The following is a 21,151-nucleotide window of genomic DNA, read 5'->3' on the forward strand; positions in this document are numbered from 1 at the left end:
ACAGTAGGGAACAGATTGAGGAGACCCTGGAGAGGTGGAGATATTCTCTAGAGAGAAGAGGAATGAAGGTCAGCAGGACTAAGACAGAATATGTGTGTGTGAATGAGAGGGAGGACAGAGGAATGGTGAGGATGCAGGGAGTAGAGTTGGCAAAGGTGGATGAGTTTAAATACTTGGGATCAGCAGTTCAGAGTAATGAGGAGTGTGGAAGAGAGGTGAAGAAGAGAGTGTAGGCAGGGTGGAGTAGGTCGACAAGAGTGTCAGGAGTGATTTGTGACAGATGGGTACCAGTAAGAGTGAAAGGGAAAGTCTACAAGATGGTAGTGAGACCAGCTGTTATATGGGTTGAAGATGGTGGCACTGATGAAAAGACAGGAGTCAGAGCTGGAGCTGGCAGAGTTGAATATGTTAAGATTTGCATTGGGTGTGACAAGGATGGACAGGATTAGAAATTAGTATATTAGACGATCAGCTCAGCTTGGACGGTTTGGAGGCAAAGCCAGAGAGGTGAGATTGCATTGGTTTGGAGGGATGCTGTGTATATTGATAGAAGGATGCCAATGATGGAAATTCCAGGTAAGAAGAAAAGAGGAAGGCCTAAGATAAGGTTTATGAATGTGGTGAAAGAGGAGTGCAGGTGGTTGGTGTGACAGGAAGAAATGGAAATAGATGATCTGCTGTGGTGAGCCCTAATGGGAGCAGCTGAAAGAAACAGAAGAAGGGTTTACAGTGAACACAGCTCCCTGATAATCCAACTGAATGGTTTTAGGTTATCACACAAAAGGGAATTTTAAATTCTACGTAATCAACACAGATAACATAACTTCCAAGCAAATATAAATCTAAAATTCTTGAAGATGTTAGTTTTGGAAGTTATATATTTCATAAATAAAAAAGTAAAATACTAAATGAAGAGTTGTCATACTGATTGTTTTCAGCAAACATTATTTTCTGGCTTTGTAAAATTATCATAGGATCATAGGAGGTTACTAGGCTAATGGCCCTAGGGCCCTTGCAAGCCTAGCCAAGAGTTTATCCCCCAAAAAAAGAATCCTCAGTCAACACCTGTTGCCCTTGTCAATGAGGGACACAGGTGGAAGCCCTGGGACAAATTTGTGGTTTCCCATCCACACTCATCAAGATTGCACTTGAAGAGGGTCAGTGAGGTACTCTGACATGTATGGGAAGTCTATTTCAGAGACAGGACAGCCTCTGGGATACAAACCTGTCTCTCCAGCAGGTTTTGTTGATGTTGCATATTAGAGTTAGGCCTTTTGAGTGGGTAATGTGTGAGGAATTAGACTTACATATATGGAGCATCTCTAGTAGGGCAGGGTCCTTGTAGGCGAGACACAGACCACCTCTGAGCAATCTGTATGTTACAGAGTAGAATGACAGTGATTTGAGCCTGTCCATATAGGACAGGTATTGGTGGCCATAGATTCTCTTTGTGAGGTATTTTTGTGGCTTTTCCAGTTGGTGCAAGTGTTTGGAGAGGTACATAACAAAAGGGGCATTATACTCAATTATTGGCCTAATGAGGGAGGAGTACAGAATGGTAATAACCTTCTTTTTTTCTGGATGCAATCCCTTTACTTATGAGATGAACCAAGTAAAAGGCTTTTCTGACCACTGCCGCTACATGATGGTTGAAAATGAGATTGTTATCAACCCGAGTACACAAGTCTCTCACCAGAGGTTGTGTGCTTAGGGGGTTTGCTGTTGATGTGGTAATCAGTAAAGGCCATGTTTTTGGTATGATAATATATTTTTTTGCATTTAACTTAAGGCCATGACTTTGGCAACAATCATTTGTTGCTGTGAGACCCACTTGCAGTATGTTAACATCATCTGGGGAGTCAATGACAGCACCCAACTTACAGTCATCTGCAAACTTGGTCAGCCACAAGCCTTTTGTCTTTGACTGGACCTCTGAGAAGTAGATGCCAAACAGTAGGGGTCCCAGGACAGATCCCTGGGGAACACCACTAGTGACAGATCTGCTATCGGAGGTGGAGGCACTTATTTTGATCTTGTGGGTCCTATTGGTAAGCCATTTGGCCACCCACCTGATGAGATAGGAATTTACACCAAGTTGTGTTAGCTTTCCAATAATGCCCGCATGGGGGATTGTGTCAAAGGCCTTGGCCAAGTCAAGGCAAGCTGTATGTACTGACTTTCCCTCATCCAGGGCCTTGGTGACAGTCTCAAAGAAGTCAGCCAGGTTCAACATGCAAGATCTGCCCTTGACGAATCTTAACTGGGTGGGGTCAAGTGCTTGGAGATTGCCTATGTCCTTGTTTATGAAATCCATAATAATATGCTCTATGGCTTTACAGATCAGACTTGTCAAGCTAATGGGGTGATAGTTTCCAGGGTTAGTAGTGGCACCAGCTTTGTGCAAGGGGATGGTAATGGCGGTTCTCCAATCTGCTGGAATGAAGTCTGTAATTAGGCTTTGGTTGAATAGGGTGCTCAATGATGAAGCTAGTTCGTGCTGGAGATGGCGCAGAATACAGCCTGAGATACTATCAGGTCCCATGGAAGCTGTGTTTTTTGCCTTGAATAGGACCTTTAACACTTGATCTATGGAGATGTGAGGTATGGGACAAGTATCAGGGATGTTGAATGGGCCTTTGGGGGGTTAGGGGGGTGAAGTTTGTGCTGAACCCATCTGCTAACAGGTTGGCTAACTCAACAGGATCAGTGTAAGTGTTACCGTTGAGTACTAATTCAGAACAAACCTGGGCTTTGCCATGGAGGTTTTTGATGTAATTGAAGAAGGCTTTGTGGTTTCCCTTTGTTTCGGAGGCTAGTTTCAATTCATGATTGGCTTTGGAGGTTTTCTCTAGTGATCTAATTTGCTTGTTGAGGCTGAGAAGGGAGTTTTTCCAATTTGGAATTTGTTCCTTTTTACCCTTGGACAACAGTTTCCTCCTTTTGTCGTAAAGTCTGTTGATAGAGAATGTCCGTCAGACAGGTTTGTGTTTCCTTGAGGACCAGGTTTTAGTTCTGTTGGGTATGGCTTTACCATACCTTTATTATTTACCAACAAATGTCTTTTACTAGATCCTGAAAGTAGTTAACCAGAAATCATGCTGGATATAGCAAATATTTCTTTCTTCATGCAGTAAATGTCTTACTTTGCAGAGTCCTAGTGTTTTATTATGGGCTCGCAGTTATGTTTAATAGTGAGACTTTTTACTAAACACAGTTTTTCTAAAACCTGTCAGTAACACATTTTTAAGTGGAAAAGAATGAATGATTACATAAACAATATATGTGCCTTTCTATGTACCTTATCTAATGTAAATGATGTTGCGACTGCTGTTTGGTGACTAATTTTTCAAGAGGTGTTTCTGAATGTGTTTATATGAAGTAGGAGCAGTCTGGGGTGCAATATATCATAAAAAGGGAACAAGAAGCAAGATCGCATGCAAAAACAAATATTTTACTAACTGGCTGTTTTCTCTGAAAACCATTACTAAAGAAATGTGTTACTGGCTCTAGTATCAAGGAACCTCTTGCTGACTGACCAAGTACTCTGTAAATGTAACATCTATCTTACTGAATAATGCGTAGTAATGGTTCTTCTTGCATAGAGCACATAGTTATTGCTCCATCATCCCACATAAAACACATGGTGCTATATACATTACATACCTCATTTTCTACTTTATAAGCAGGTACAAGCCACAGTACATCTAGAAAGAACTCCAACTGTATAAGGTCATTTGAATAACTTATTCCAAATGACATCCCATGTACAAGCACTTCCCATGACTCCGAGAAGGGTTATAGGGAGCAGGTGTCTACATAAACAAAGCCAGCAAAAACTGAAAAACTACTTTTCTTTTTTCTGAATCTTCACTATATAAATAATAAATTACTTAATTCTGTACTCCCCTTGCAAGACAGCACACCAGGCAATTACCTGTTTACTCCATCTTTGCTATAGCTCTGGTTAAATCTGGAGGGCATTTGTGTTTTAAAGGATGGACTTTCCCTTCCTTTGGTTTTCCTTTTTCTCCATAAATAAACTAGCTTGATATGAATGGTTTAAGAAGTAAACATGATGCAGTTTACTAGGATGATGGTTGATATGCTCAAATATTTCAAGAAAGTTAGTAGAGAGTTTATCAAGATGGGTATGATAGGAGTGCATAAGGTGTGAATTTACAGCATCGTGTTACCATAGGTTAACAAGTTAGCCATTGTATTTGCCTGTGAGCTAATAGGTTGTTTATTAAGATGGTTGAAAGGAAGTACCACCTCCATTGTGAGAGATATAAAGATCATGCCTTGACAATATTGTGTGTTTAAAATAGTAAAATCTGGTTAATATACAGTTGCTAGTAAGGATGTATGGTTACTTCTAAACCTCTTAGAGCAAGATATCTGGACAGAGCCATAAATAAAAGTGAGACAAAGGCCCAAAAATAGGGACAATTTTTTTAAATATTGCTCTTACAAACTTAGAAAGTTGATAGATTAACAGGTTTGCATTAGCATGTATTTTCTGAAGGGTGTGAAGCCTGAAACTCAGATGTCTGTCATTATTTTCAAACTTCAATCTTAAATGATTTGCCACTAGTTTGCCAGAAAACCACAATTTTATGAAAAATGGACCAAAAATATGAAGCAAAAATCTGGACAGTCTGTAGAAATCTGTACAGTTGAGAGATATGTGAAAATCCAAATGTTAAAGGTCATTTCATTATATAGCATTTGACACTGGGAATGGCTTGATGAGAGGTGAAAAATATAAAAAGGTTTGGTAAGTAAGAAAGATTTTTTTACATAAAGTGTGTATATGAAAAATAATTTAAATTAGGATATAAAAAGATGCATCCAGTTTATTCAGAAATGAAACCTGTTATGCATACTGTTCTGGTTTGTGGGGCATGACATATGTATGAAGATGTAAATAAATACTATGGGCATATGTTATAAATATGAAAAAATGTTTAACTTTAATAGGGTTGTATTCAAGATTTTTCTGAACAGCAAGGTCATGTTTCAAGGTAAATGTTAAGAAGACTGTGCTCATTAGAAAATCAGTGTAACTACAGGGTTATTTTCATTTACTGACTAGATTCCATCTTGATGATGCTTGTATGTTTGATGTTGTTGTCAATGGGTGTTTAGTAAATCAGATTTGTTTAAAAAGTCTGAAACTCTTAAGAATGCAACCGATAATAAAATAATCTTATTTTTATCCCATTTTTACAATGATCAGTGCATTCTTCAGCTAATTATAAATACATAAACATTATTTTAAAATCAGTTAAAAGTTATACACTTAGAAATATTTAATTTGACTGCAGGATATTTTCTGTATTTACAATGAGTAATATCTCAGGATTTATTCTTACAATCAATGAAACAAAAATAAAAATTTTGAAAGATAATGGATTTATGAGTTTAACAATCTAAACCTCCTGTTATACTGAAATTGGATGACATAATTTCAAAAAATGCACCAAGTTATGAAAATTGATTAGATATTCCTCATGATAAGAATGTCTTAATTAAAAAAATATATTGTATTTCAAACTCGGAAAAATCCCAAGTTAGGGTTTACTACAAGTTCTCTTGTGCTAATAGCTTTTGACACACTTGCTCACTGCCACTTGCTCTAAATGGCGAATGCCCTAATTCCCATAGACCAGATCCTACTTAAATATCTAGCCCTCCCACCAACCCACTCTACTAAACTGCATAACCTTACTGGAGCCATAATTGTAACCCTAAAACTTCCACCTGGTCCCTAATCATATCTTGAGTCCTTACTCCCTTACCTCAAATATAAAATGCTCTGCAGCTCCCTAGCCTAAAATTCCCTCATCACTCACTAAACTGAAATTCCACCTGTTCTATAAACCTAAAGTCTCTAATCACTCCCAAAACCTAAACCTCCACTCTCCCACCCTAGCCCTAAAGTACCCAATCATTCCCTAAATCTAAAACTCTACTCTCCTGCCCTAACCCTAAAGTACCCAATCATTCCCTAGACCTAAACCTCCACTCTCCCGCCCTAACCCCAAAGTATCCAATCATTCCCTAGACCTAAACCTCCACTCTCCCACCCTAACCCTAAAGTACCCAATCATTCTCTAGACCTAAACCTCCACTCTCCAGCCCTAACCCTAAAGTACCCAATCATTCCCTAGGCATAAACCTCCACTCTCCCGCCCTAACCCCAATGTACCCAGTCATTCCCTAGACCTAAACCTCCACTCTCCCGTCCTAACCCTAAAGTACCCAGTCATTCCCTAGACCTAAACCTCCACTCTCCCGCCCTAACCCTAAAGTACCCAATCATTCCCTAGACCTAAACCTCCACTCTCCCGCCCTAACCCCAAAGTATCCAATCATTCCCTAGACCTAAACCTCCACTCTCCCGCCCTAACCCCAAAGTACCCAATCATTCCCTAGACCTAAACCTCCACTCTCCCGCCCTAACCCTAAAGTACCCAATCATTCCCTAGACCTAAACCTCCACTCTCCCGCCCTAACCCTAAAGTACCCAGTCATTCCCTAGACCTAAACCTCCACTCTCCCGCCCTAACCCTAAAGTACCCAATCATTCCCTAGACCTAAACCTCCACTCTTCTGCCCTAGCCCTAAAGTACCCAATCATTCCCTAGACCTAAACCTCCACTCTCCCGCCCTAACCCCAAAGTACCCAATCATTCCCTAGACCTAAACCTCCACTCTCCTGCCCTAATCCTAAAGTACTCAATCATTCCCTAGACCTAAACCTCCACTCTCCCGCCCTAACCCTAAAATACCCAATCATTCCCTAGACCTAAACCTCCACTCTCCCGCCCTAACCCCAAAGTACCCAATCATTCCCTAGACCTAAACCTCCACTGTCCCGCCCTAACCCCAAAGTACCCAATCATTCCCTAGACCTAAACCTCCACTCTCCCGCCCTAACCCTAAAGTACCCAATCATTCCCTAGACCTAAACCTCCACTCTCTCGCCCTAACCCTAAAGTACCCAATCATTCCCTAGACCTAAACCTCCACTCTCCCGCCCTAACCCCAAAGTACCCAATCATTCCCTAGACCTAAACCTCCACTCTCCCGCCCTAACCCTAAAGTACCCAATCATTCCCTAGACCTAAACCTCCACTCTCCCGCCCTAACCCTAAAGTACCCAGTCATTCCCTAGACCTAAACCTCCACTCTCCCGCCCTAACCCTAAAGTACCCAATCATTCCCTAGACCTAAACCTCCACTCTCCCGCCCTAGCCCTAAAGTACCCAATCATTCCCTAGACCTAAACCTCCACTCTCCCGCCCTAACCCCAAAGTACTCAATCATTCCCTAGACCTAAACCTCCACTCTCCCGCCCTAATCCTAAAGTACTCAATCATTCCCTAGACCTAAACCTCCACTCTCCTGCCCTAACCCCAAAATACCCAATCATTCCCTAGACCTAAACCTCCACTCTCCCGCCCTAACCCTAAAGTACCCAATCATTCCCTAGACCTAAACCTCCACTCTCCCACCCTAACCCTAAAGTGCCCAATCATTTCCTAGACCTAAACCTCCACTCTCCCGCCCTAACCCCAAAGTACCCAATCATTCCCTAGACCTAAACCTCCACTGTCCCGCCCTAACCCCAAAGTACCCAATCATTCCCTAGACCTAAACCTCCACTCTCCCACCCTAACCCTAAAGTACCCAATCATTCCCTAGACCTAAAACTTCACTTCCTCCTTAACACTAAATTCCCTTATTACTCCTTAACTGTAAATTTTCCTCCTGCTCCCTAACAGTAAAACTCCTTCCCACTGTGTAGACCTAAATTCTCTGCCTGATCACAGCCTGAACCCCTAAACTAGAATCCCACACTATATCTGCTGCATAGGTTCATAGAAGGTTATTAGGCTAATGGCCCCAGAGCCCTTACAAGCCTGGCCATATTTATCCCAAGTTGCCCCAATTGTCGGTGGTTAGGGGACTGAAGTTCACAGAGGTAAGGGTCTATGGTAGTTAATACCACCTTCTTCTGTCCAGGATGGACACGAGCACCACCCCAGGAGTGAACTTGTGGTCACTCATCCATTGATCTAGGTTGCGTTTGAAGAGCATCAGGGAGGGGCTTTGTTTCACATGAACTGGAAGCTTGTTCAAGAGAAGTGGCAGTCTATGGGAGATGTATGTATCTTTCCAGTGTGACCTGTTCATGTCAGAGGGTAGGGTAAGATCCCTGGAGTGAGTAACCCTTGTGCAGTTTGATTTACAAATGTGTAGCATTTCCATCAGGGCTGAGTCAAAGACTGCCCTGTAAGCCAGGCACAGATCACTCCTTAGCAACCTGTAGGAGACAGAATACAGTGACAGAGCTTTCAGTCTTTCCCTGTAAGACTTGTTTTGTGAACCCTGTAATTTCTTGGTGAGAAACCTCTGTGGTCTCTCCAATTATTGCAGGTGTCTGGTGAGGTACATGCAAAAGGGAGCACTGTACTCAGTTATTGGTCAGACGAGGACTGAGTATAATGGATTATAACATCCTTGGATCTAGATGTGATGCCTTTACTTATAAGATGTGGCACATAGAAGGATTACCTTACTACTGTGGATACGTGGTGGTCAAAGTTCAGGTTGCTATCAACCTGAGTAACCAAATCAAGTACCACTTGGTCTACTCTTAGGGGTTGCTGTCTATAATGTAATTAACAGGGATGTCAGCTTTCCCAAAGGGAATAATAATGGATTTTTTTGCATTTAGCTTTAATCCATGGCTTTGGCACCAATCATTTGTCTGTGTTAACCCTGCCTGCAGTATATTAACATCACTGAGGGACTCAGTGATTGCTTGCAATTTTCAATTGTCGGCGAACTTGGTCGTCCAAGTTTACCTAGACTTCTGAGAAACAGATTCTGAACAGTAAGGGGCCCATTACAGAATCCTGTGGCATGCCATTGGTGACTGAGCTTTTGCTAGTGGTGAAGCCACCCACTTTGACAGTATGTGTCCTGTCGGTGAGCCAGTGGGCTACCTATATGGTAATGTAGGAGTTAATTCCTAATGGGAGAATTTTTCTATAATACCTGAGTGGGGGGTTGTGTCAAATGCCTTGGCTAGGCTAGGATAGGTGGTATGCACTCTCTTTCTTTCATCCAGGGCCTTGGTGACTTTCTCAAAGGAATCAACCATGTTTAACAGGCATGACCTACCTTTAACAAATCCGAACTGGGTTGGGTCCAGCGTTTGGAGATTACCTATGTCCTTGTTAATAAGGTCCACAATGATTCTTTCCATGGTTTTGCAGATGTGGCTAGTCAAGATTATAGGCCTATAATTCCCAGTATTGGTTGATGGTCCCCGTTTGTGCAGAGGAATTACTGTTGCTGTCCTTCATTCTGCTGAAACAGAGCCAGTTTTCAGGCTGCAGTTAAATAGGGATCCAAGTGGGTCTGCTAGGTTTAAAAGACAACCTTGGATTTGTTTGGTCCTATTGATTCTATGTTTTTGGCCCTTGGAGAGTGCCGAGATGACCTGCTCAATTGAGATAATAGGCTGAGGAATGGTGGCAGGTATACTTTGGGGGATGACTGAAGGGGACAGGGGGGTGAAGTTTGCTACAAATCTGTCAGCTAACAGGTTGGTTATTACATTTGGTTGAGTATGTGTGTTGCCATCCCCAAGCAGTCCAGCACATAGCTGGGTATTCCCCTTTAGATTCTGGATGTAGTTAAAGAATGCCTTCTGCTTATCTTTATCTAGGGAGGCTATTTTTACTATGTAACTAGTTTTGGAGGACTTTACAAGATCTCTGACTTGTTTGTTTAAGCTAAAGAGGGATTTCTTTCCCTGTTGAGCCAGAGTCCTCTTGTTGTATAGGGGTACACAGGGGTGGCTTGTTTTTTTGGCAAGACCTGATTTTAATCCTGTCAGGTACAGCCAATTGTATACAACTGCTTAAGTGGTTATACAGAGCATTGGTGTACACCACTGCAGAGGAGTCCATGTTATCTGCATTCGAGAGGGCTTTGAAACTTCTTATACCATCACTTAGTAGGAAGTAATTTGTCTTTGAAAAATTATTTTTTTTAAATAGTTTTATTAGTTTTAATAAAAGAAATTCATACATCAATCACACAAATTAACATATAAGTATGAATACAGAAGTTATTGCATTAAAAATTCAATTAAATATATAAGAGTTAACAAAAAAATAAACTTTGCATACATGTGAAGAATTGAACAGTATTAATTAGGTATCACATATTATTCAAAAAGAATGAAATTAATTATTGTGTTGATCCATTCTTTACCAACAAATTTTGTAAGTTTATCCACATATGGTAGTTATAGGTCTTTCTAGATGTTCTAGAAATGATAGTTCTAATTTGCAAACTACATACTTCAGTTAGCATATTTTTAAACTCAGTGAAAGTGGGAGAGAGTTCAGATATCCAGTTTTTAGTTATACGTTTTTCTGGCCACCGCCAGTATTGCCTAGAGCAAAGGATATTTTACTCTTTTAATGTTGTGAGGTATTGAAAAGCACTAGAGATTTGTTAAGAGTAAAATTATCCGTAAATAAAGCTTGTAATAACTAATTTACTTGTTTCCAAAATGTTTTAATGTTCGGGCAGTCAAAAAACATATGAGCCCAATCTATGTTAATATCTGACATGCACTTATTACAAATATTTTGCCTCTTCTAAATTTTATTCATTCTTTGAGGAGTATAGAAGGATCTGTGCATAAATTTCCAAGAATATAACTTCCATTTAAGGGACAAAGTAGTTTTCCCTGCTGATTCAAGTATATTTATTTTGTCTTGGTTACTAGGATATTCATTATTAATTATGTGAAAATAATTCCAATAACTTTCTGAGCAACCAAAGGTTTCATCTCTAATAATCCTAAATATAAAAGAGGGTTTACCAGAAAAAGTTTGTTTATGTTGAAGAATAGATTGAAAATATTCTAATAGGTTCATAGGTTCATAGGTAGGTACTAGGCTATCGGCCCTAGGGCCCATACAAGCCTAGCCAAAAAATGTACTTTGGCTTTCGCCACCCAAGAAAATTATTTTACTATGCCCCTGTCGAGCAGAGCCACAGAAATGATCCCCGGGGTGAATTTCCCATCCAATCATCAAGATTTTTCTTGAAGAGTGCTAATGAGGAGCTCTGTTTGACATAGATAGGTAGTCTGTTCCAGAGTATGGGAAGTCTCTGGGACAGGAATCTATCCCTCCAGCATGTTCTGTTTATTGTGGTGACAAGGTTAAGGTCCCTAGAGCGTGTAGCTCAGAGGGATTGGGATTTCTTTAAGTGGAGCATGTCCAACAGCTCTGGGTTTGACATAGCTTTGTATGTTAGGCAGAGATCACCCCTGAGTAGGCGATATGCGATGGAGTAAAGCTGTAGCTTTTTGAGATGGTCTGCATAGGGCATCTGTTTGAGGCCAGTAATCCTCTTTGTGAGGTATTTCTGTGGTCTTTCCAGTTGTTGTAGATGTCTTGTGAGGTACATACCAAAAGGGGAGTAGTACTCTATAATGGGTCTAATGAGTGATGAGTAGAGGGGAACAATGACCTCTCTTTTCTGGATGAGAATCCTTTTGTGATGAGATGAGCCACGTAGAAGGATTTCCTGACCACTGTGGCAATGTGATTATCAAAGGAGAGACTACTGTCCACCTGTGTCCCAAGGTCTCATCACATTTTCGGCATTAAGTAGATTACCAGCTATGTGGTAGTTCATGGGTGCAGAGTTTTTACCAAAGGGGATGACAATACACTTTTTGGCACTGAGCTTCAGGCCATGGCTTTGACACCAGGTATCTGTCTCAGTGAGACCCTTTTGTAGTTTGTCTGCATCGTTAGGAGTTTCGATTATGGCTCCTAGTTTGCAGTCATCTGCAAACTTTGTTAGCCAAAGACCTTCTGTGTTGGCCTGCACCTCAGAGAAGTAGATACCAAACAGGAGAGGACCCAGGACTGAACCCTGTGGTACTCCACTTGTCACTGGTCTAATGTCGGATTTGGAATCCGCTACTTTCACAGTGTGGGTTCTGTCCGTGAGCCAGTTGGCAACCCCATCTTATGACATAGGGATTTATACCTAGTTTAGTGAGCTTATCTATAATTCCAGAGTGGGGGATGGTGTTGAACGCCTTGGCGAGATCTAGATAAGCTGTGTGAACCTTTTTACCATCATCTATAGCTTTGGTGACTGCTTCAAAAAAGTCAATCAGGTTTAGGAGTCATGATCTGATTTTACAAATCCAAACTGAGTAGGGTCCAGAGTTTGGAGATTACCAATGTCTTTGTTTATGAGTTCCATGATGATACGTTCCATGGCCTTGCAGACCAGGCTCGTCAGGCTAATGGGGCGGTAGTTCCCAAGGTCCGTCGTGGCTCCCCCTTTGTGGAGTGGGATAACTGTCGCAGTGCGCCATTCAGTGGGTACAAAGCCTGAGGTGAGGCTATGATTGAACATGGTACTTAGGTAGGGTGCCAGTTCATTCTGTAGTTCGTGTAGAACGCAGCCTGGGATATTGTCAGGTCCCATGGATGCTGTGTTCTTGGCTTTGGAGAGTGTGTTTTTTACCTGTGCAGCCGTGATTATAGGAACTTTGCATTCTTCCGGTATAGAGATGGGCCCTCTAGGGGGTGAGAGGGGGGTAAAGTTAGCACTGAATCTATCTGCTATCTTTATCTAATAAAATATATGTGTCATTTTTTACTGTTGGAGATACAACATATAGTTTATTATCAGTTTTGAAAACTTCTTAAGCATTTTTGAGCTTGATGGGGTATCTGGTGTTATAATTATGTTTAACTAGACTGATTTATAGTCCAATCATACCAGGGAGGACATCACATGGGGGGGGGGGTGCAATGCTCTCTTATGTTAGTGAGTACTCTGTTCAGGATGATTGAATCTCTCATGGGCGTGCTGACTAGCTGTTCTACAGCATTTGCAAGGACAAAGTCCAAGAACCTCTAAGCCAGCATGTTTGTGGTTGTGTATGTTTCCCAGTTGATGATAGGGTCATAGGATCATAGGAATTTACTAGGCTGTTGGCCCTGAGGCCCTTATAAGCCTAGCCAAGAATTTAGCCCATGTTCCAACAAGTCAGCACCCTATGACACTGTCCAGCAGGGACATAGGTGGAAACCCAGGCGTGTATTTTTTGTTCCCCATCCAGTTATCCAGGATGTGCTTAAAAGGCATAAAGAGGTACTCTGCTTGACATGGAGAGGGACTCTATTCCACAAAAGGGGGAGTCTCTGGGACACAAATCTGTCCTGCCAACAAGTCCTATTAATATTACAGACCAGGTTGAGGTCGCTCATGTGGTTACTCAACTGGAGCTTGACTTCTGGATATGCAGCAGTCCCATCAAGGTGGGGTCTGAAATTGCTTTGTATGCCAGACAGAGGTCACCTCTGAAGAGTCTGCAGGAGACTGAATAGAGGGACAGGCCTTTAGCCTATCTGTGTAGGGTAGATGCTTGAGGCCCTAGATTATCCTGGTGAGGAACCTCTGTGGTCTCTCCAGCTGCTGCATGTGCTTTGTGAGGTACATGCCGAAAGGGGCATTGTAGTCAATAATGGGTCTTATAAGGGAAGAATACAAGGATGTTATGACCACCTTATTCCTGGATGAGATACCCTTAATAGAAAGATTTCTGTACAATGGAGGCAATATGGTGGTCAAAAGTCAGTTTGCTATCAGTCTGGGTGCCCATGTCCTTCACAACTGATTGTGTGCTAAGGACCTTATTATTAATGTGATAATTTGTGGGGACGTCACTATCCCCAAAGGGGATGATGATGCATTTTTTGGCATTCAGTTTGAGGCTATGTTTCTAACACCAGTCATTTATTTGGGTGAGACCCTGTTGGAGGATGTCCACATCACTAGGGGAATTGATGACAGCATCCAGCTTGCAGTGATCAGTAACTTGATCAACCATAACCCACTGGTTTTGGCCTGCACCTTAGAAAAGTATATCTGAAACAGTAGAGGCCCCAAGACTGATCCCTGGGGTACACCGCTCATTACGGTTCAACTGCTTGAGGTGGCTTTCCCTATTTTGACTAGGTGGGTTCTATCAGTCAGCCAGTTAACTACCCATTTGGTAACATACAGGTTGATGCTTAGTTAAGAGAGTTTATCTATTATGCCTGAGTGGGGGATAGTATTGAAGGCTTTGGCCAGATCAAGGTAGGTGGTGTGCAACATCTTCCCCTCGTCCATGCCCTTGGTGACTGTCTCAAAGAAGTCAACCAAATTTAACAGGCATAACCTCTCCTTGATGAAATCAAACTGTGTAGGATCAAGTGTCTGTAGGTTGCCAATGTTCTTGTCAATGAGGTCCATGATAATCCACTCCATGGCCTTGTAGATTATGCTAGTTAGGCTGATGGGTCTATAATTTCCTGAATTGGTGGATGCTCCACCTTTGTGCAAAGGGATGACAGTGGTTGTCCTCCACTTGGCTGAGATGAAGCTGGTACTCACGCTTTGGTTGAACAGGGTGTCTAATGGTGCTGTAAGTTCCTGCCTGAGTTCATGTAGGATGGACTCTGGGATTTTACCAGGTCCTATGGTGGCTGTATTTTTTGCCTTTGAGAGAGCAGTGATGACTTGCTTCCTAGAGATATGGGGAGGGGGACAGGTACTGCGGATGTCCAATTTTACTGATGGGGGGACAGAGGGGTGAAGTTTTCACTTTACCTGTTTGCCAGTAGGTTGGCTATATCTACAGTGTTTGTGTATGTGGCATCCTTCACTGCCAGTTCTGAGCAGATCTGGGTGCTTCCTTTGAGACTGCGGACATATGTGAAGAAGGTCTTATGATTTTCTTTAGTAGATGTAGCCAGTTTGGTCTTAAAGTTTGCTTTGCAGAATTTCACTAGTGCTCTTAGTTGCTTGTTTAGGCTATGGAGAGATTGCTTCCAATTAGACACCTGCTCCTTCTAGGTCCTGGACAGCAATTTCTTTCCTTTTATTATAGAGTTGATTTATTGCATGATTAAAATCACCCATGAGTAAGGTATTGGATTGTATGGCAAGTGACTTCAGTAAGTCCAGGTATGTGGTATGCTTTTCTTGTTTTATGATGGGGGACCTATAGCTAGCTATACTATGTTAGGGGGTTTTGCCTATAGTTAATTGGACATAGATTAGCTCAAGGGAGTTATAATGTTTGAACAGTCTAGAGGTGTTTTTATCCTTAATGAAGATGGATACACCTCCTCCTTTGGTTCTTTCATGCTCAGTTTGTAGTCTGAATGTATGGAAGGCATTGTAGCCCTGCACAGGCAGGGTGCTTTCCGTGCCTTTGAACCATGTCTCAGTGACTACACAGATGTCAGCATGTTCCAAAGTAAGGAGTGCTTCCAGGGAGTTCAGCTTTTTGTTTATACTCCTAGCGTTAATCAGCAGTACCTTGAGTTTATCTAGAGAGGATTTTGTTATGTTGGGAGGTTGGTTATTTTGACACTGCCTAAAAACATCACAGTAGGGGTGTTTAATGCCTTTACCAGTATCCAAAAGCCTAGTGGAGACAGGTGCAGACCATCTCTGGCAAAGCAGCATTGCCTGACAACCACAACTTGCCAGACTGACAGATAGTGGATCCCTTTTGACTGACACCAGAAGCTAAGCCAATTGTTAAAGTCAATCATTTTTTGTTTGTATTGTAACATCATCCTTGGTGAAGCTAGAATTCTGCTTAAGACTAGGCTTATAACTGTCTGTGACACACAATCTGAGAGCTCAGTCATGTTTCTCTTCATATAGTTCAGTGAGGTAAGTCTGAAGTCATTCACCCCACATGGACTATGACAGAGCCATACCTATACTTTTGGTTGAGTGACTTGAGGGATCCTGGCACCTGACAGTCAGCTAACTGTAACCTGCTCCTTATTCAGCCTGGTGAGGGGAACATTTGTGTGTCTTCCAGTGGAGTCACCTATGACCAATACATTAGGTCTTATGGCAGTATGCCTTATGGGCTTAGTTGTTGAGACACTGGTGTGTGTATGTTACTATGTGTTGTGGCTGTTTTTTGCATTTTTATGTGTGTAAGTGGCTTCTGTTTGGGAGGCCTCTGATCTTTTTGTAAGTTACTAGTGAGATGTGGGTTTATGTGTTGTGTCCTTATTTAGTGTGGGATGTTTGTGTGTGTGCTGACAATCTGGCATTCGATTTGTCCTTATGTGAGAGTCTTGCCTCCAATTTCATAGTGTAACTACATCTCTCACGTGAAGTATTTGTTTGTTTCAGAAGAAAGCAGTTGTCAGTATTCATGAGACAACTACTACATTGCCACAGGATGCCCATTTCTATCAGGTTGGCCAGAGAGATGAAGGATAACTGCCTGTCCATGATAGCAGGCTCTTACTGTATGTTTTATTAGGGAAGGAAATGCATTAATTTGACAGGACTGTGCTTGTAGTGCCAAGACTACAAGAGGGACCTATACTCTGTGTAGGCTAAGGATGATCAATAAGGCAATGCTGCTTAGTGCACAACTGAGTTGCTCCTAGAGCAGCAGAAAAACTTGGAAAGATTTCACCGATAGCTGTTTAAGGAAAAAATGAGCTTCAAGGCTTTTGGATCTGTACAGGGCACTGCTAACCACTGCTTCAAAAGAGCAGCACCACACAAACATGAGGCTTAAATACAAATGAAGACAGACATGTTTTAAGCTAACTGCCAATCAGGACAGCACATGATAAGCCTTCAACTAGCAATCCCCAACTCAGACAGGTTAGATCAGCACACTTCTGCCACAAGGGTGCAGGAAAACAGTCTTAATATAGAATAGCTGGTTTAGAGCTCAAGTGTAACAAGACCATAAAACTACCTACAACAGTCCTATGACTAACAGATACAATGTAATACAGTGCAATTAACCACTTAAAGCAGCAACAGACAGTACATTTTTTTAAACTGCTAAAGTATAGTTATAGTATATAAGGGAAGTGCAAAAAAATACTTAGAGCCCTTCTGTGTGCTTCCCAGCTCAGATAGACCAGGTAAACACCTACTCCCACTAGATGAATAATTCCAGTCCTCCTAATGTACAAGCACAGTAAAAGAGCATCCCAAGTGAAATGCTACCACAAACAAATGGGTACAGCAGTGTGCTTTAAACAGCTTATAAAAGTATGATTATTCAATAAAAGTATTTTACTTTGTATAAATGAGCCAAGAGCATCTCAACTGTACAGAATTTATAAAGGCACTAAAAACAAGATAAGCTGATTAATAAGACCAGCAGCTAATAAAAACACAGTGCAGAAATTTCAAGTGCTTCTCCAACCTAAACATACCAGGCTACCTCCCAGTACACTAGATGGAAAATCCATTGACCTCTTGATATAAAAACAAATGCTTGCTAGAGTATAAAAACACACTACTTTATCCAACAGCTAGCTAGATAATGAATTTAGAGCAGGTAAATCAGTAGAACAGACAATGATGAGGTAAAATTCACTTTTTCAATATAAGCAGAAGGAAAGACAAATAAATAATTCAATATATCAACAGTAGTGTAGAAAGAGAGTAACATATTAAGCTCAATTTGCATTAGGGGTAGGCAGCTTAAAATCACAAGGTTTAAAAAATAGTTCAATAAATGAGAGGGTGGGTAGGAAAAACTGGCAGGAAATCACCAGCAGTACTTTAGTTTATGCAGGCTTGAAATCTTTTTGGAAAAAGACAAAGGCTGTGAAACTCACTGTGTATTTAAGTATCACTCAAGCAGCAATTTAACCAATGAAATAAAACATGTAACATGTGCAGCCTAGATAATTTAAGTGTCCACCTCTCACATAGAAGAAAAACACCAGGCCAAGCAGATTTGTTACAACAGAAAATAAAATGGAGCAGATAAAACAGAAAGCAGCACTATCATCAAGTCACAAGACTAAAAAATATAGGTTTACTTTCCTCACCCAGCAGGGAATCACTAGCAGTGCTTTACTTGCCTTGCTTGAACTTGACTACATATTTGGGGGAGGGTCTATACTCTTGGCATGGTTGCTGCACTTTGCCTGAACATATAGATGAGTTTGAGCATGACTGAGCCCACATGATCCACAAGGCACTCACGTCCAAAGCTGTGAGACTGTGGTATTAAAAGTGTCTGGGAATTGGGCAATTGTCGTAGACCTCCCAAGTTATTATTATACATTTGTAACACTCTTAGTGGAATAAATGAATGTAAATCTCATTTATCCTAATTGTAGAAAATTACTGTAAGACAGAACAAGCTTTATTCCTTTGTTTTAATGTAATTTTAAGTTAAGTTCCTGTTTCACAAACTTAGATTTCAAACAAAACAAATGTGTTGAAGTATGCTGGTGGAATCATCTCATCGATATACTGGCAATCTTCAATTAGAAATGCAACCTCAGGACTTTCCTCATCCTACATGTGTTTACAAAAATCATTAATTTAAACAGTACAGTGTGTTGATAATATAATAGGGTCTTAAAAACTGGACTGGGAGCACATATTTTTCTGGTGAAGCTATTACAAATGTTGACAACATTTTGATTATTTGGATCAACCTTTATAGCCGGATACATTTAAATTATCTAAACATTTGGGTTTGTCTAAAGCCCCAGTTTTAACATGTATAAAAATAATACAAATTCTGTTATTGTTGTGTATGTTAGCTGATGCTAGGAACATAATTACAAAAATATGGTATTAGGAAGTCTGCTTTTTTTGAGTTTTACAGTCTCTTGACATATTTATATGATAAGAAGATCAAATATAATTGTCATGAGATCCATGGTAGAAACAATTAGCTGTAAATTTTGACCTAAATGAGAGCTTCTTTTAGACGACTATAATGATTATATTCTCACAGTTTAATTTATTTAAATGCTGGTTTGTTTAACCTCACTTGTAAGCTAATTGAGTAACCTAATTAGCTTAAGACACCCCTTGTGTTTGTCGAAGAAGCAGCATTCAGCAAATCTCAGGGGAACCATTTGTCTTTATATGTACCCCTCACATCTATGCTGTACCTCTTAAACAGAGTGCTATCTCTGGACAATGGTTTGCTTCATCTATGTTTGTTAATATTTAACTGTACAGCTTCCTCTTGTGGTTGTAGTTTTTGAGATTATTGTAAACTTTATGTGTTTGAAGGATTGTTTGTAATTCCCATTTTAATTTCTTCAGTAGCAGGCATCTGGTCTCAAGGCAGAGAAATATTAAAACCTGTATTAAGAGAAATGCAGTATTTTCTTCTGTATGTTCACACTGAGAAATATGAGGAAGCGTAGAATTATAGAGAGAAAGCCAAATTCTAATGAACCATTGTTAACTGGCAGTTTTTGCCGCCTGAAAAAAAGAAATGCAATGATAGGAGGGTAAAATGCTACTTGGATGTACAAAATGGCTGACTAAAGATCAGATGACAGCTAATTAATGAGCCAATGATTAATTAACAATAAATATTTTCCTCCCCCTCCCCCTTCTTTTATATGTAAATTACCTATCCTGAGGTTACATCAAGATGAGGCTGTGGCAGCCTGGAATGTGAAGAACCAGCTGTCCTTTTGACATTCATTTAACTATAAGCCACTAATTTACCACAGATCAGTCTGTAGCATATCACTATATGTTATTCACCTGCCTTGATTCTCAAACACAGAAAGGTAAGATGAGGAAGACATGGACTGAGAAACTATACTGAGCGTTAGCCACACTTCCCAAACCTGCAATACAAAGAAGGGTGCCTGTGGCATACAGAACAAAGAGAAAGGCACTAGCAAGACGACAAAGCTTGCAATGCTGTCTGGTCTTCAAGGTGCATCTGTTTGCAGTGTACAATCCTTGTTATTTGATTTTATTAGTCGTGTGTATAGAGCAATGTCAAAGATGTGCAGTTTTTTGTGGTCTGCCAAATCTGCCTGGATGTCTAGCTGTATTACAAGGAAGAAGCTGTAACCTGATTCCTATTCACTTTATTCTAATGTCTTTCAGAGCATCAAATGTCACCTTGTCTGTTTCAATACCTTCATTTATGGTTAGTAATACATTTCTTGTGATATTTCATGAGAGAGACTTTCGGCTTTTTCCGGTTAGGGATCACCACAGCGGAACTCCGGTCCGCTCATTATTGGCAGTAGATTTTTACGGTCCCGAGTTGCCAGCCCGACACCCAACCTTCAAAGAAGGCACACCCATTCATGATCGCACCTACCTGCATGTCTTTTAACGTCACTCGACTGTGGGGAGGACATGCAGACTCCACACAGAAGGCGCTCCAGCCGAGAATCGAACAGGAGAATCTCTTGCTGTGAGGTGACAACGCTAACCTCTGCACCATCGCGGCTATCATATATAGCATAAATATATATCACAGTTCACGCACTTGCAAAGGCATACACACATACACAGAAGATATATATATATATATATATATATATATATATATACACACACACACACACACACACACACACACACACACACACACACACATATATATATATATATATATATATATATATATATATATATATATATATATGTATATATATGGATCTACTTTGTAGATCAAAAATATGTTACATTGAACAAACAAAGTAGATGCCCACTTCAGTGAAAGTGTATTTCAATGAAAGTGCACTTTTGCTGAAGCCTAGTCACCGGATTGGCTGACTGAAAAAAAAAAAAACACGGAAAACATGTTTTGCAGGGGAGCAATGTGGGGAGTCTGCCCCCGACTTAAATATACCAACTCCGAGATTGCACTACAGCGAGGAAAAGTGAATATTCCCATTCTGTGCTGTATTCTGATCTCCGTACTTCATTTTTGAAGTTTTGGTACTTCGAACAGTTGGTCTCAGACAAGTGGGTTTCGAAGTACTGAAACTTCATACAAACGAAGTAAACCCATATATATATATATATATATATATATATATATATATATATATATATATATATATATATATATACACACACACACACACACACAGCGCTGTGTGTGTGTGTGTGTGTGTGTGTGTGTGTGTGTGTGAATAGATATACATACTCACATACACAAGCACAATCACACACACTCATGGACATATATAAACAGGATGTGATTTTTGATTCACTTTGCCCTCGCTTTGTGACAGTCATC

General features: G+C 40.7%; 1 protein-coding gene across 1 annotated transcript in view; it reads right to left on the reverse strand.

The window, feature by feature from the left end:
* Nucleotides 1-21,151, reverse strand: part of LOC122813145 (cell adhesion molecule 3-like) — a 394,215-nt gene that overhangs the window by 230,258 nt on the left and 142,806 nt on the right. The window lies entirely within an intron of this gene.

Source organism: Protopterus annectens, chromosome 10.part0, assembly GCF_019279795.1.
Source record: "Protopterus annectens isolate FY-2018-M chromosome 10.part0, PAN1.0, whole genome shotgun sequence".
NCBI lineage: Eukaryota > Metazoa > Chordata > Ceratodontiformes > Protopteridae > Protopterus > Protopterus annectens.